Consider the following 18,597-nt stretch of genomic DNA (forward strand, 5'->3'; position numbering starts at 1 on the left):
AACAAAGCAAAAGGTATTGTGTAAACCATAAATATCGTGTGGTGAATGAAACAAAGAAACCAGTAAATAAGGGAAATAAATGGACTATTTCGAACTGGAAACGTTGGTTCTGACTTTTATTCGGCAGCAAACAAGGTGTGCGTCAATTACACCCACCAAGCGGATCCTCAGAGGCTTAAAGCGTTGGCTTAGCCTCTACAGGGGGGTTCCAAATCCGGCAGCACCAACACCTGATCTGCCGGATTTTGAAGCCCCTCTTTAGTTTTTTAACTGCAGGGCCCAGAGTAAAATGCTTTTGTGAGCACAAACTAGAGGGGGACAGCAAGCACCAGTGTGATTTTGGTGAAGTTGTGACTATCCTGGACAAAGATATAGGGGGGGTTCCAAATCCGGCAGGCGAAATACCTGCTCTGAACATGTTATGTAGAGAACAGTGCAGATCTTCCCTATTGACATCAGGATTAACCTAGTCTAAAATAAGGAACATTAATAGTGTGATAGAAAATGAAATGTAATGTAATAGAGGCACAGATATAAGATCAATAATACACTTTATTTTAGGGCACCTTTCAAAGCATTCAATGTCACTTTAAAATACAATTAAAAATAAATAGTGGCATTACAATACAAACATGTGTTGAGTAGGAATATATACAAATTATATTCAAAGGAGCAATTCAAGTGAGTGAAGCCAGTTTGAACACATTATCTTTTAGGCTTGATTGAAAATAACAGTGTCTGACATGATCATATCATTGCTTACTATTCGTGGTTATCAGACACTTAAACAACAGAGAAGGTTTTAAGAAATAGGACTATACTGACAAATGACATATTATCCTGTCATTGTCTGTTCTGTAGGAAGGAGGAATATAACAGAGTGGGACTATTCTTTCACACACACACATACGGGTATTGGGCCGAGCGCCGACATCGTACTTCCGGTCTGCGCCGTTTTACGCGAGGTGCAAGCAGCCGTACACCGTCTAGGTGTTGCTAAGCTTCCTGTACTGAATATCATAGTCTATTGCCTTTATCAATATCTAGTCAACTCTAAAATACCACATATATGCAATGGCATGATAATATTATTGTGACAAGTGGGGTATTCACCTGGTGTTTCCAGAAATTAGACGTAGATGCAGCCAAAATCGACGAAGGCCACTGTCGTTTTTCCATACATCTGCAGGCAGTCTGTAACAACCCACACAGCTCTAGTTTACGCTGGTAACGACCTAAAGCACACCCCTCAAGTCCAGAGATGTAATCCGAAGACATGCAGCGATTTCTTCGGTCGTTAATTCAGAAAAAAAACCTACTGCGCTCTGCCTGGCTAGTTAGCTAGCTGTTTATATTTGCATTTCCAGGATATTAGCACCTCCAGGAAAATGGCGCATTTATATATATTTATATGGCGCGTGTTGCATTGTGGGTAGCTCGTGACGTCACTGTGTGTGAAAGAATACACTCAAAAACGTAAGTTTATTCCAATACGAAGATTGTGACAGATCTGAAAAACGTGTCCTTAAAACGAGCCTCCTCGCAATTGTATGCACATTATCTATTCAGCCGTTTGCTGTTTAATCTGATATATCACTCAAAAGAGAGAAAAAAGCTTAGAAAAGGGTGAAAAAAGCTTAGAAAAGGCGAACGCTCAATACAGGCGATGACGTCACCTTTGCGCGTCACCGCGAACAGGGCTTCAATCCACCGCAAGGCTTCAACCTACGGCATAACACCGGTGTCAGTACCAAGCCCCCAGGAAGTGCGCCGGACTCAGATGAAAATATTCGTGCTGGCCAAACGGCGGTACTACACTTCCGTTTGGTTGCCAGGCCCGGAAACACTTTTTTCCATTGACTTACATGGGGAAAGAGTGGTCTGTAACTCGTTGGATAATTTTTTTCAAACTAAATAAACTACCCAGTATGAATGTTTGTATAGCCCTTATTAAAAACATTCGTTCCTCAAGTTGTACAAATGTGCTAATAACGTTATTCTGAGAGTTATTTCCCTCTGCATTATGAACGCGCATCTAACGGGACCGCGCCGCCCGGCACACTCATGTTACGTGTCCCGACCAATCAGAGCACACTGCTCACAGGGAGGGTGGGGGCTGGAGCTATTGGAGCTACAACGAGCCGTTAAAGGCAGAGAGTGAAATTCAGTGAATACACGTAGTTTACAGAGATGCTGTTTGAGAAACCAATGTGAGTTGCGTTTATCTTTACCCATGGATGCACAATAAGAACGGATCCATATCGTCTTACTGCTACCCCACGGAGCTGTAATAATGGATATATTGCACATGTTTGCTGTAATTCATTATCATACTACATGGGCTGTATGATTAAATCTTGTACCGTAAATGTTGTATTAAATAAAGTTAATATTACCGACATTATTAACGTCCCTGTAGCTTCGTATTGCACTAAGAAGCTTATTGCACTGTATATAAATATATATATATATATTGTGGTGACACGTTATTGGACATAATTCACCTTGCTTATTGTGTTGCCACACGGACCCTTTAGTGGGGAACACATGTAGCTTTAGCTGCCATTCCTGCTAGCTCATCATGGCAGAGCAGTGCATGTGTTAAACTCTCTGAAGTAATGGATAATAAAGATTGGAACTCCATTCTTAATACACCGCCTCCGACTCTCTTTTCACGGCACTACACTGGTGACCCTGACTTTTCCGAGAAAGTTTCCGGAAAATTAACGAACATGGCTGAGCGCGATGTTTTCATAAAGCTGCCGGAATTCTGGGAGCACACCGCGGAGGCATGGTTCGCACACGTGGAGGCACATTTCGCCTGCCGACAGGTCCGTGACGGGGACCTAAAATACTACCATGTAGTAGCAGCGCTGGGGAGCTCCACGTCATCCAGGTTGGTGGGATTCATCGCAGCCCCCCCACATCATGGCAAATATGAGGCGATTAAGGCCCTTCTCCTTAAGACATTTAGCTTATCTGCTAAGGAGAGGGCCCGCCAGATACTTGACATTCAAGGCCTAGGAGACAGCAAGCCATCCCAGCTAATGGAGAAAATGCTAAATCTGCTAGGGGGGGAAGATCCCCGTATTTTATTCACGGAGATTTTCCTGCGTCACTTGCCTCCCCGGGTACAGACGGCGCTGGCCAACACGCCTGTCACGGAGCCCCGTGCTTTGGCTGAGGAAGCGGATCGTTTTTTCCTGGCTACGCAACAGCCCGGGGCAGAGACGTTAGCCGCGACGCTCAGCGGCCCACCGGCAGTCAAGAAAGCGTGGCGGAGGCCGGACACGGCTGTGGCTAGCCGGCGTGGAGACGCCGGAGAGTGCGTTTACCACGCACGTTTCGGGACAAGGGCGAAGAGATGCATCGCTCCGTGCAGCTACAAACCCCCGGGAAACGGAGGGGCCGGCGCTCAGTAGTGGCTCTGAGCGTCGGCGGCACGTGCAGGCTCCTCTTCGTCAGCGACAGCGTTTCGGGGAGCCTGTTTTCTGTGTGACACGGGCGCTCAACGGAGCGTAGTTCCAGCGTCGAGTGAAGACGTCGCCCGTGGGGGGCACGGACCGCGATTGACGACGGCTAACGGCAGTCCCATTCGCACGTACGGCGTGAGGCCTATGTGTTTGTGCATCGGAGGACAGCGTTTCAGCTGGGATTTTGTGACAGCGGACATTTCTTTTCCCCTCCTCGGAGCGGATTTTTTGTGTGCTCATGGACTCTTAGTGGACGTTAAGAATAGGCGTTTGGTTGATGCCTTAACGTTTTCTTCCCTCGTGTGCACACTTGGCAGCGCAGCGTACGACGGGCTGTCAGGCTCGCTGTCAGGTGCAGACACGTTTCTCAGACTGTTGGCCGAGTTTCCAGACCTGTCGCTACCCACCTTCTCTGCGCTTACCACTAAGCATGGCGTGGAACACCACGTCACTACCGGGGGGCCTCCTGTCTACGCCAGGGCCCGGCGGTTGAACCCTTCTAAGCTGGCTGTAGCGAGGGCGGAGTTCGCAACCATGGAGCGCCTGGGCATTGTCCGCCGCTCCGACAGTCCTTGGGCTTCCCCCCTGCACGTCGTTCCCAAATCGAATGGCGGGTTCCGCCCGTGCGGGGATTACCGCCGACTCAACGACGCCACTACGCCTGACCGCTATCCGGTGCCGCACATTCAGGACTTTTCGGCGCATCTGGCCGGTACGGGGGTGTTTTCCAAGGTGGACCTGGTGCGTGGATACCACCAGGTGCCCATGCACCCCCTGGACATTCCCAAGACAGCAGTGATAACGCCTTTTGGACTTTTTGAGTTCCTGCGGATGCCTTTTGGACTCAAGAATGCCGCTCAGACGTTCCAGCGCCTGATGGATTCGGTGCTGCGGGACCTGCCGTTTGTGTTTGTTTACCTCGACGACATACTCGTCGCCAGCGTTTCAGTGCAGGAGCACCTGTCCCACCTCCGAGCCCTTTTCACACGGCTCAACGAACACGGATTAATCATCAATCCTGCAAAGTGCCAGTTCGGGGTGTCGGACATCGATTTCCTGGGGCAACCGCGTCACCAAGGGCGGTGCGACACCTCTGCCAGCGAAGGTGGAGGCTGTTGCGGCGTTTCCTCGCCCGCTCACAGCCCGGTCGCTCCGTGAGTTTCTGGGGATGGTGACTTTCTACCACCGTTTCATCGCCCGGGCCGCACACATCATGCGGCCGCTATATGAAGCGTTGAAAGGCAAGACCCCCGTCCAGGAGATCGACTGGACAGCAGAGGCGGACGGCGCTTTTGCTGAGGTCAAGACCGCGTTGGCTCAGGCGGCTTTGCTGGCACACCCATCATCTACGGCTCCCATCTCCATCACCACTGACGTGTCAGACTACGCGGTCGGCGCAGTGCACGAGCAGTGGGTGGAGGGCGCTTGGCAGCCGCTCGCCTTTTTCAGCCGCCAGCTGACGCCTAGAGAACGCAAATACAGCGCCTTTGACCGGGAGCTCCTCGGACTTTATTTGGCCGTGCGGCACTTCCGTTTCATGCTGGAAGGCCGTGAATTTACGGCGTTTGTCGACCACAAGCCGCTCACCTTTGCCATGTCAAAAGTGGCGGAGCCTTGGTCGGCACGTCAGCAGCGGCAGCTGTCCTACATATCGGAGTTCACTACGGACATTAAGCACGTGGCTGGCAAGTCGAACCTGGTTGCTGATTGCCTCTCCAGGGTCGTCATCGGTGCCGTCCAGTTGGGCCTGGACTATACTCGCATGGCGGCAGACCAGGTCACAGATCCCGGCGTCCAGGCCCTGAAGGTGGAGAGCGCGGGGCTGCGCTTGGAGGACGTGGTGTTCGGCGACGCGGGCATTACTCTCCTGTGTGACGTCTCTACGGGCCTGGCGCGGCCTGTCGTCCCTGCCAGCTGGAGGCGTCCTGTGTTCGAGGCTGTGCACGGCCTGTCACACCCCGGCGTTAAACCTTCGGTCCGTTTGGTAGCGGCGAAGTTCGTTTGGCAAGGACTGAAAAGGGACGTGAGGACTTGGGCCAGGGAGTGCGTGGCTTGTCAACGCGCTAAGGTGCACCGCCACACGAAGGCCCCGTTGGAGCGTTTCCTGGTGCCTGAGAGGAGGTTTGATCACGTCAACATTGACCTGGTTGGTCCGTTGCCTTCCTCTCAGGGGTTTTCCTACCTCCTCACCATGGTGGACAGGACGACCCGTTGGCCGGAGGCGGTTCCGCTCGTTTCGACATCAGCCGCAGACGTTGCCCGGGCCTTCATTGCAACGTGGGTGTGTCGTTTTGGCACCCCGTCAGACATTTCCTCAGACAGGGGCTCTCAGTTCACGTCCGAGCTCTGGAACGCTGTGGCAGGCGGTTTGGGGGTTAAGCTGCACAGGACTACCGCTTACCACCCTCAGGCTAACGGTCTCTGCGAGCGCTTTCATCGCTCCATGAAGGCGGCCCTCAAGGCCGGCCTTACGGACGGTAACTGGGTCGACAAGCTGCCCTGGGTGATGCTGGGCCTGAGGACCGCACCTAAGGAAGATCTGCAGTGTTCTACAGCGGAGATGGTCTACGGTCAGCCGCTGAGAGTTCCGGGGGATTTCCTCCCAAATGCATCGGCTCCCTGGTCGGCGTCGGCCCAGCGGGCTTTCCTGCGTGACGCCGCTGAGGCCTTTGTTCCGATCCCTACTACTCAGCACGGTACTCAGGTGTGCCAGGTTCCCGCAGAGCTCCGCTCGGCGGAGCACGTGTTCATCCGGCACGATGCGCACAGAGGCCCCCTGCAGCCCCCTTATGATGGGCCTTTCCGGGTCTTGGAGCACGGGGACAAGCACCTGGTGGTCGACCTGGGTGGCAAGGCCGAGCACGTCTCGGTGGACCGGGTGAAGGCTGCTCACCTGGACTTGGACCAGCCTGTGGTGCTGGCTCGACCTCCGCGACGGGGCCGCCCCCCGGCCTCGTCCCCTGTCACGGATTTAAGACCTGTTGTCCCGGTCCCTCCCCTTCCGGGGGCCGCACAGGCGGGAGTCACTTTTCCGACTCCCGTGCTCAGGAGTCGTGGGGGTCGGCGTGTCGTTTCTCCCCGCCATGCTGATTTTGTTTATGTGTGAATTCTGGGGGGGCTTGTGTGGTGACACGTTATTGGACATAATTCACCTTGCTTATTGTGTTGCCACACGGACCCTTTAGTGGGGAACACATGTAGCTTTAGCTGCCATTCCTGCTAGCTCATCATGGCAGAGCAGTGCATGTGTTAACCTCTCTGAAGTAATGGATAATAAAGATTGGAACTCCATTCTTAATACACCGCCTCTGACTCTCTTTTCACGGCACTACAATATATATATATATATATACAGTGCAATAATTATTTCATGCTAAATTAAGCTCTGTTGGATATCACTAGATCCTGTTACAGCGTAATATAAGTACGATTGATGTGTGCATTAGCATCATTACTAGCTAGCCGCTAGCTGCTAACTGCCGCCTCGTTCATATCAAATCCATGATAACAACAATCCATTACCATGCTGTCATGAACGCGCGGTGCTGTTACGTGTACGCAAATTGACGTGCTTGATGTGAACGAGCATTTTGGTTAAAGTTGCGCATGCTCTATGAGTGCACATACGGGTACTTCTCAGGCATGCTGGGTAATCTGTGACGTTTCACTCTCTCAAAAGTTGGGCCATTTTATCATCATGCGCTAATGAGCAGCTCTCATAGGAATGAATGAGGCCCCGCCTCCCACGCTGTATCCAGTTCTTATTATACATCCATGGTCAGTACCAGATATGTTCGGGCTACCAGATATGTTCGGGTGTATTTCCGTCGCATCCGTTTTTCGTCATATTTTACGGCAACTCAAGAGGGCCATCACGGTCAAATTCCGAACATTTAAACATAGCCGACACTTCATTCTTTATTTTGTCCGTTATTATATGTAGAAGATCATACTTTTTCTCCGTCATGTTGTTTCCTGAGCAACAACTTCAAACAGGCATAGCCTACACTTCATTCTTTACTTTGTCCGTTATTATATGTAGAAGATATTAATTAACTTCAAACAATAACAACTAACCGCTAGCCGCAAAGCTAGCATCACAGCCACTGCTCCGTTTTCAGAGACTTTGCACACGTTTTTCACAAACATGTTCACACGCTAGGAGTACTTCCATTCGCTTCGTCTTGATCTGTAGATGTGATTTGATGCGTCGTGTGTCCCCCAACTCCTCTCCAAAGTTCAGATATTTAATAAAATACTCAGGGGAGTTTCCTGAATGTTCATGCCAAAAGCCAAGCACTAGGCCCTGGGTAAATTAAGAGGCTGATCTCGGGCACTTTTGTCCACTTTCCCTGGTGGTAGAAACTCAAGCCAGACATCCCTGGAATCGTCTCAGAGAGTAGATGATCAGTGGGGCCTTGTTTTTACTGAATGATGTGTTTTTTTATGGGGAATTCAAATATGAGCTTATTTTTAGGATTTTCGGAGACTTTGCACACGTTTTCACAAACATCTTCACGCTAGGAGTATGGGAGTACTTCCATTCGCTTCGTCTTGATCTGTAGATGTGATTTGATGTGTCGTGTGTCTCCCAACTGCTCTCCAAAGTTAAGATACTATATAAAAATACTGAAAGGTAAATAAAACATTAAACATAATGACAAAATAACAACCTGAAAGATATGTATTCTATCTACACATTTCGTAATTATCTAATCTAGTGGCCTTATAAAAGTGTTGGCTAAAGTAATGCAGAATATATATATTTTTGAATTGTAAATAATTAGAAACATTATTTATGTGCACAAGTACATGGGACCCCACCATAGCACCCCACAACATAACAAGCTGTCCCGAGTTCCTCCGGCTGCAGTTCCGCAGACGGCCAGTGTGTGGCAGCAGAGCGCTGGGAGCAGAGGGAGGTGAGTATATGACGGATATGACGGATGCGACGGAAATACACCCGAACATATCTGGTAGCCCGAACATATCTGGTACTGACTGTCACTACCCGATCTGCAGCTCTGCCCGATCTGCTGTGCGCATGTGCGAGATGGTCCGCCATATTGGACAACGCCGAACGGCAACCCAAGTAGGACAAAATTGACATCTAGACCGTCTGAACCATTCGCAAGTTTTTACATGTGACAAAATATGCATTGCGCATTCGCGAGTTTTTACATGTGACAAACGGTGATTTGCATTGCATCTGACAGAATGAAGACTTTAGTGTTTTACAACAATTTGAGAGAATACATGTCTGAAGGTGAATTTCACACAGACCTCTCTAAAAATGAGCGAGATCAAATGCGCCGTTAGCTCTGTCCCAAGTTTTGTATTGTATTTTTATTCTATTGTATTTGTATTGCCTTTCTAAATGAAATAATACTATACAAAACATTTTTTAATTCAATATTATAATATAATTTATTATTTTATTATTATTTATAATATAATAATTGTATTCCTGAATGACCCCTTTTTTATGTTTGTGTTTCTGTTTTTTTAATTAATCAAGCAAAATTAAAGGATAACAAACTCCAGTTATATAATTCCATATGAATAAATAATATTACATGCAAATGACATTTCCTGTAGGATGCTGAACTCTCTCCCACCTCTCCCCTCTGCCCCCATTGGACCTGGATCTTAACACCCCCCCCCACCCACACACACACAATATATTTATTGCTGTGCCTTCTTATTTGCTCGTATTATGATGCGATATGGTTTAATTTAGTAAATGGTTGTGTGTGAAAAATGTATATCTCTAAAATGTGTGTTGGTGTATGATCACATTTGTATATGAAAATGTCTGAAGTTCATAAAAACATTCTCAGTGTTCAAGTCAATCACTGCAAAGGGTGACGATATGGCAGAAGGTGCTATATATATATATATATATATATATGGAATTGTGTATATATATATATATATATGGAATTGTGTATATATATATATATATATATATATATATACACAATTCCAAAGCTGGTAAGGACTCTTTCAAATTTAGCAATAATAGTCTGAAGAAAAGGACTGATAACAGAGATGGAATTGTATATATATATATACACACACAATTCCAAAGCTGGTAAGGACTCTTTCAAATTTAGCAATAATAGTCTGAGGAAAAGGACTGATGACAGAGATTTGCTCTAATATGTATTCAGTATGATAGGCTCTGTCTTAATCCCAAATAATAAAACACAAAAGTCTTCATTCTGTCAGATGCAAAAGTCTTCATTCTGTCAGATGCAATGCAAATCACCGTTTGTCACATGTAAAAACTCTGCAAATCACCGTTTGTCACATGTAAAAACTCGCGAATGCGCAATGCATATTTTGTCACATGTAAAAACTTGCGAATGGTTCAGACGGTCTAGATGTCAATTTTGTCCTACTTGGGTTGCCGTCCGGCGTTGTCCAATATGGCGGACCATCTCGCACATGCGCACAGCAGATCGGGCAGAGCTGCAGATCGGGTAGTGACACTGACACCCATAGATATATATAAACACTAGATGGCTCATGGGAGATTTTCCAGCGTAGCTAACCGGCCGCCATCTTGCTACAGTCAACAGTTACTCTGATTTGCGCTATGGTAGCTGTTGTAAGGTGAGTGATCTGCACAAAAATACTCTTAACTCGCTGAAATCTTGACTGATTTACAAACGGTTTGGTTTATTATAAACATTATTAGCATGGCTATGATACAGGATGCTTGGACATGTTGAAATTGCAGCTTTTCTTTGTATATGTGGTTGTATTTATTAGCTGGCTAATAACAAGAGGCTGTGAGTGAGACCTATATTACAAAGTTGACCCAGCAACTTTACACCAGTGGGAGAGGCAGAACTGCTCTTTCTTTTCAACATAACTTAAGTTACACATGATTTCTTCCAAGTGGTTTGGTTTGTTAAAAACATCTTGCATTATGATACAGGAATTTGCTGGCATTGTGTTTATAGAAGTACCTGACTATGCCGGACTTTTGTGCAGCCTACGGATGCTCTAATCACCGCAGTCTGCAAACAAGAACCCGTGGGATCACCACATATGTTTATGTTTGCTCAGTCTAATAAACCCATAACATGGTTGTGAAAGAATACCAAAGCTGAGGCTGGACGATGATTAATTGTTGGTGTGCCATGTGTCACAGTGTGTCTTATTGGTTTTGTGTTATACTGTATTTTATTGTGTGCAGCTGGTCCTTATCTCCAAGACACATTTAAAACAAATAACCTTGAAGCCCCATCTCTCCCCAACTGCTCCTGCTTCCTACATCACCTCCACACCACACCAAGTTGTTCTTCTTAATAATAATAATACATTTATTTTGGGGGGCCGCCTTTCATAACACCCAAGGACACCTTATAGGGGCATTGGGGCAATATAGGGAACAATTTAAACAGTGGATTTTGTGATATATCAGCCGGGGTGAGACAAGACAAACCACAAATGGACTACAGAAGGACACAAAAGGACACATGGTACAGTTTATATTATTCTTGGTCTTTTTTCAATAACATATTTCAAAGGTTCTGGATTTGTTTACAAATCTAGAAACTAAATACAAAACTAGGATGATATGAAGATCTCATGTCAAAAATAATTGTGATAAATTAGACAGAACTGGCCTGTCTGTGAGCACATGTTATGTTGGTTTGGTTCTTCTGATAAAGGTGTGAATATCTAAATAATATACCAACATATGCTATTGTCATTAGTTGTGTCCCTGTTCTTCAAGCTAAGGCATTGCTAAATTAACAACTCTTGGCTTACAGAGTGGTAACATGAGACCGATTTTTATATATAAAATATAAATGTATTTTAATTTTATAATTTATTTATAATTTATTTTAAATATTAACAATATAATAAAAATAAATGGAAATATATTTAATATACATACCTTGTGTGTGTGTGTATAGCTATAGCTTTATCTGATTAATGTTATTTTCATATGAAAGTCCATGATTATAAGTATGCAGTATCATAACTACATCTTTGATGTTTATAAAAAACCAAACCGTTTGAAAATTGGTTGAAAATTGAGCAAGCTATGGTTATTTAAATAGTAAACCATAATGTTATGAATGAGAGAACTGCCTGTAGCAAGATGGCGGCCAAGTGGCAACGTCGGTCTCCATTGGCCAGCAGCGCGGGTGAGTCATCTAGTGTTTATATATATCTATGCTGACACCGGCCCGCCGCCTCCATGCCCCCCGCACTGGCGTTATAAATGTTCGCCTAGGGCGCTGAACTGTAGAGGGAGCGCAGGCGTGCAGTCCAGATTTTTTTTTTTTTTTAAATTTTTAATAGGCCTATGTATATTTTCTTATTTTTGTAGGCGTCCCCCAGATTCCTTTTTTTTAGGCGCCGCTCAGATCAGGATTCATTTGTTTTTTTGAGAATATGAAAAATAAAACGTAGGGGCGCCCCAACACTGCACCACCCCTCTCTATGTTTTCTTTGGTTCTGTCCATTTGTGTTTCGCGTGTCACGCGCGCTCGCGTCTTGAACGAGAATTAGAACTTCACTGTCACAACATGAAGCGGGGCAACCCCAACAAAAAGCCGTCTGGGGCGCATTGGAAAAGGCGAAGAAAGAGAGAGGAGGAAAAACTCCAGGAACACAGAGGTATGTCGTATGACTGTTTGTGTTTATTGGCATTTTTCAAGCAACGGTATAAAGCTAGCTAGCTAACGTTAGCTAATGATAGCAGCTGATATATAGTATGATAGAAGCTAGCAGATGAGCTGCTTTACCATCTAGCTTGATAGCTCTTTTTACACCAACTGCACTGTGTGGTTTTTCTTGTATTTATTATATATATTTATTATTATTAATGCTATCTATTTTGTTCCATCTGTAGCTTACAAATGTTAATGGACATAAAATAAGTCTGCTAAATCATTAACTAGCTAGGTTATCACTTAAAAAATATATTTTGCATATTTGGGCACAGGAAATTATGTCAGCTAGTCTGAACTGCTCAGTATTATTGCAGATAGATACCTACTACATTATTCTCTGTGTAATTTCCAGGTGCATGGTTAAAATATCTGGGTAATCCCACTCCCACCACTGCACAACCTGAGTCTACTGCATCACTGCCTGTAGCAGGTGAGTTCAGTCAAGTTTTTTGTGATATTGCCTGTTGAGTTTATTAGAGTGGTGGGTAGTTCATACACATGTTCACACCTGGAAGCTTCCCAGCACAGTACCACCGTTTTCTAGTTTATTATTGCACATTACAATAGCACCTATATTACTAATAATGTACATGTTAATGTAAAACACACACACATACAGTGGGTGTCTGACTATATCCATGCATGTTTGACTGTCTGCAGGTGAAAACGTATCACTACCTGTCCCAAGTGAACCTGCTGCTACACAATCTGCAGGAGAGACATTGATCCCGAGTACCACAACACAGTCTGCAGCACGTGAGTCCAGTTTATTATTGCACATTACAATAGCACTTCTCTTACTAATAATGTACATGTTAATGTAACGCGTGCGCACACACACACACACACACACACACACACACACACACACACACACCACACACACACACACACACACACACACACACACACACACACACACACACACACACACACACACACACACACACAGGGTGTCTAACTGTGTCCAACTGTGTCCATGCATGTTTGACTGTGCATGCAGGTGAAAACGTATCGATACCAATCCCAAGTGAACCTGCTGCTACACAATCTGCAGGGGAAACATTGATCCCGAGTACCACAACACAGTCTGCAGCACGTGACGCCACAAAGGCAGCAGCTGTTGACCCTGCCGACTGGCCATCCATGTCTGATAAGGTAAGAACAGAGTTTGTGAGCAGAGGAACCTATCAGGCAAAACCACACTTCATTTTTCCAAAAAGACAGGATGGGAGAAGCTGCCACCACCAATACTTTTATAGAAAACTGGTAAATGGGGAAAGAATCAAGAGAAGCTGGCTATTGTACTCACAGAAAACGACAGCCTTTACTGTTTTTGCTGCAAGCTGTTCTCCCAGAAGGAATACAAATTAATCAGTGCAGGACTAAATGACTGGAAAAATTGCCACCAATTACTGAAAACACACGAGAACACTCCAGAACATACTAAACACATGGAATCATGGAAAGAGTTAGAGTTTCGATTACAAAAGGGGCAAACTATTGATAGGACTGAGATGGCGCTTACAGACATAGAAAGGAAGAGATGGCGTGAGGTGGTAACAAGGTTGGTCGCCATCATTCAATCATTAGCTGAGAGAAACATGGGCCTCAGGGGAACATGTGACACACTCAACAAACCCAACAATGGCAACTTCCTTAAAGAAGTGGAGCTGATGGCAATGTTTGACCCTGTAATGAAAAAACACGTTGCTAAAGTCAAAAGGGGTGCAAGCCATACCACATATCTCGGAAAAAATATTCAAAATGAACTCATTGAATGTATCGGTGAGAGAATCAGTGCCCACATGATTGAAGAAATTAATTAGGCTAAATATTATTCCATCATTCTGGACTGCACACCTGACATTAGCCACACAGAGCAGTTATCAGTCATCTTAAGGATTGTTACAATGGAGGAGATGCCACAAGTTAAGGAACACTTCATGGGGTTCCTTGTTGCTGAGGAATCAACTGGCGAGAGTTTGTCATCCCTCATCCTGGACAGGCTCCAAGAACTGAACATCCCCTTTGAGGACTGTAGGGGACAGTCTTATGACAATGGTGCCAATATGCGAGGGAAAAACAAAGGAGTTCAGGCCAGGTTACTTGAACTAAACCCGAGGGCACTATTCGTGCCATGTGGCGCACACACTCTCAATCTGGTGTTAGCTGATGCAGCGAAAAGCTCCCTAGATGCCACTGGATACTTTGGCTACCTCCAAAAGCTTTTTATATTGTTTTCAGCATCCACAAAGCGCTGGGACATTTTGAAGAGCCATGGCACCACTACCTTGAAATCATGGTCTGAAACCAGGTGGGAGAGCCGGGTCAACAGTGTGGAAGCTGTGCGATATCAGGCTCAACATGTTCGAGATGCACTTTTGGAGGTGAGGAACAAGGCCACTGACATGATGATCAAAATAGAGGCACAGTCTTTGGCTGAGGAAGTGGGGTCCTACCGCTTCTCCATTTGCACTGTGGTGTGGTACGACATCCTCAGTAAAGTCAAACAGGTCAGTAAGGTCATGCAGTCTGTGTCAATGCAACTTGACATCGCAGTTGACCTCCTGAGAAAGACAAAGGCCAACCTGGAAGACTACAGAGCCACTGGATTTGCCTCTGCTCAGATCAGTGCTAAAGACATGTGTGAGAACATGGATGTGGATGCTGTCCTCAAGGAGAAGAGGCTGAGGTCAACCAAGAGGCAGTTCTCTTATGAAGCACCTGATGACCCAATGGCCAATGCCCTAAAAAAGATGGAAGTTACATTTTTCAACAGGGTGGTTGATGTTTGCATCACTTCCCTCAATGAGCGTTTTGAACACCTGGAAGAAGTTCAGGCAAAGTTTGGGGTGCTTGTCAACTTCCCTGAACTGCCCAGAAACGAGCTGACAAAGCAGTGTCAAACACTGAGCAACACCCTGAGCTCTGGCGGACAGTCAGACATAGATGGAAAAGAGTTGGCACTGGAGCTGATGAACTTTCCAACTTTTCCTCACCCACAATGACCACCCTGGAACTGTTGGTGTTCTTGGAAAGGAAGAACCTGAGGGAGGTTTATCCTAATATGTGGGTGGCCCTCAGGATCGCAGTCACTATGCCAGTGACAGTGGCTTCAGCAGAAAGAAGCTTCTCAAAGCTGAAGTTAATTAAAACCTACCTGAGGTCTACAATGGTCCAAGAACGCCTCAGTGGACTTGCCATCATCAGCATTAACAGTGATGTTTCTCGTCAGCTGTCATATGAGGATGTTATCGATGACTTTGTAGCAAAGAAGTCAAGACGATTGCAATTCTGAGTGTTTAAGTCAAACAAGTCAGTAAGGTATTTATTTATTATTACAATATGTGTGTTCAAAAACAGAAATGTAATTGTTCTTTTTTTGTATAAATCGTTTTTATGTATTTGTTAATATTTTTTCATTTATTTTATTTTATTTATTTATTATTACAATACGTGTGTTCTTAAGTGTTCTTTAAAATAGTTCTATAACTCCTTTTGTGGAAGCTACTTGTTTATTAAAAGATGTTTGTTGAATTATAACTAAAGCAAGTGTGGTTTTTGTATTTGTGTGTAGGGTGGGGGGGTTGGTGTTTTCAATGTATACTATAGGACAGTGTGAGGGCTACAAGCCTCACAAACGAACACACATCGTAAAGGTTATGATTTTGTTTACATTACACAGACACATTGATTAAAACAGCTTTATTTTGCTAGATTGAGTGCACGCAATCTTGTTTAAAATATCTATTGTGATTTGTGTTGTGTGTAATCCTATTGTCAGTGTCTTACAGCTCACCTTGCTCCTGGCAAAAGGCTGAGCTGATGGGAAACACCTGCCTTTATAGTAGGGATGCTCCGATCGATCGGTGCTCTCTAAACATGCCGATCGCATGACGTAAAATACATGACACTTTTCTCTGTGTGCGGCAAAACAAGCTCGCCAAAATGGCTTCACCGGTCTGGCATTATTTTAAGGTGTCCGAAAAAGACAGTAAAATAGCGGTATGCAACGTGTGTGAAGCAGAAATCCTGCAGCTCCGCCTGCCGGACAGGTAAGCGCAGCGAAACACACACACAGGGAGAACCAGACCGCAGTTCATTTCCTCATATTCCAAACGAGAAATTACAGTAGCAAATCACCCGGTTCTTTATGACCAGAACTATTAACGGGATACAAACCGGAGGAACCAGGCATGGAGGGAGGTGGCAGAGACAGTGGGTGAAACTGGTAAGTTTTCGCCTGTTTGGGGAGTTTATATATATATATTGCTCGCATAAAATCCCTGGGGTTTTTTTGCTTTGTATGTCGGGGGCGGGAGATTCATGTGATTGGTTGTTGGTCGCGTTGCTCGCAAAAAATCCCCAAGCTTTCAGACACGCCCAGCTCCAAGATCTTCAAGATTTTTGAAAAGCTGCTGTGTGGACGTACCGTAAGAGTTAGACCTAACACACTTAGCTATTTTATCTACCTCTGGAACAAGCTAAACTAGTTATTATAAATATATTTATTCTTCATTGTCGGGTCACTCATTACTGGATCAGTGAGCTGCATGAGATACTGACAGGCTGTCAGGAGAGGGAGAGAGGGGGGAGGGAGAGAGGAAAAGAGAGCGCTTCCGCTAATTTCTCCCGTGTTATTATCCAAAGTGAATGTAAACTTGAATAATGTACATCATTTGAACGTAATAATTAAGTTGATTGTTGTTTGTGGAAGCTCCAGTGAATGAGCCCCATTAACTGAGTTTTAAACATCACTTTAAATGGAAGATTTAAAGTGATGTTTAAATCTTCCATTTAGGAAGATCGGCCCACTCGATCGGCGATCGGTATCGGCCGATACTGATTCCGGCGATCGGCCCCGAAATTGGCGATCGGAGCATCCCTACTTTATGTGTCAGCTAATTGGACTACACCATTCCTCTCAAACCCTGAGGGGTGTTTGAAGAGGCCACTCCATTTAAGCCACCCCTTTTTAGAGCCTCTTTTCCCTGCATGCAATAATGGACTGACCAGTAGTGCTATAAATTCCTGCAGTGTGGAGATGAGGGGGGGTATGTGAGTTGCTCTTGGACAGAAGAGCACACAGGATGTCACCCATTTTTGTGACGTTCTGCTTATGCGTTTACATGCTAGATTGTGTCTGTTGATATCTACACCTTTTTGTTTAAACCTAATTGATTTTATTACCCATCTTAAAACTGTACATATATTGGGTCAATAAAATCCGTATTTTTGCACCTCAACCTGCACTCCTGTTTTTCTGTACCCTGGTCCTTCACAGACAGTAAACCAAAAATATCGTTTAAAAACTGGAGAGATAAAAATATGAATACATAAATGAATGTTAACTAGGTCAAATAAGATATGAATGAACAACAAAAATAAAATAAGTTACATTTATTGGCTATGGTAGGTTATTGGTTATGTTCACATACTCATTTGATTATTAAAATGTTAACTGATCTTTTTCATATGGGTGTTTTAGAGTTGTACCCCCTATATCTAGTAGTAATTGTGTGCTCAAAGTGCACCAGATTGAAGCATTTTACTTTAAAATGTTCAAAAATTTCTTCCCGGGGGTGCCCCCTGACCCCCCTAGAGGATGTGACGTCCATGCCCCAATTCAAACATGTTCATACAATACTGAATACATTTGAAGCCTTTTTGCCTATGTCAATAACTTTCTGTTTTTGTAGTGTATTCGTCTTTTGTAGAGATTTTTAATTTATTCTTTATATATTCTATGGGGGGGGGGGCGCCAGCAAAAATATCGCCTAGGGCTGCAAATTGTATAGAGCCGGCCCTGTCTCTATGTTAACTGATTCTTTTGTAGAATTCTGTTGAGTATTAAACAATTGCGTGAGTGTGAGGGTATTAAAAATATTGGTCAGTAAGTCAGAGATGTGCAACTATATTTAACTTTTTGTTTTAAAACATTTCTTTATAAATGATTATGGGAAGTGCCCTTTTTCTCACTTGAGCTCCTGCCCCCCAAAATGTCTGTGCACGTCCCTGGCCTCATGTATATATTTATTTGTCTGCCTACTGAGGCCTATACTACGAAGCTGGTTCAACCTAACCTGGATATGTTTGAGTTAGCCGGTTGGCCTAATCCAAAACATACGCGCTCTCGCTAAACTGTACTACGACGCTGGTTATCAAGTGGATCGCTCAAGCCAGCCGTTTCCTATCTAGTTAGGTGCGCGTTCACATGAAAGGGGTGGTATTTGGAGCATTCGACCAATCACAAACATGGAGAAGCGCACTGACAGCGCAGCGTCATACTTCCTGAATGAAAAGTGAACTTTAATACTAGTCAAAAATGAAGAAGTTAAACTTTAAACATCCATGACTTAAACACTTTATCCAGGATAAAAGCCACATAGTCTGCACCTGCAAGGTGAATACAGCTGGCAAAA

Source organism: Gymnodraco acuticeps, unplaced genomic scaffold, assembly GCF_902827175.1.
Source record: "Gymnodraco acuticeps unplaced genomic scaffold, fGymAcu1.1, whole genome shotgun sequence".
NCBI lineage: Eukaryota > Metazoa > Chordata > Actinopteri > Perciformes > Bathydraconidae > Gymnodraco > Gymnodraco acuticeps.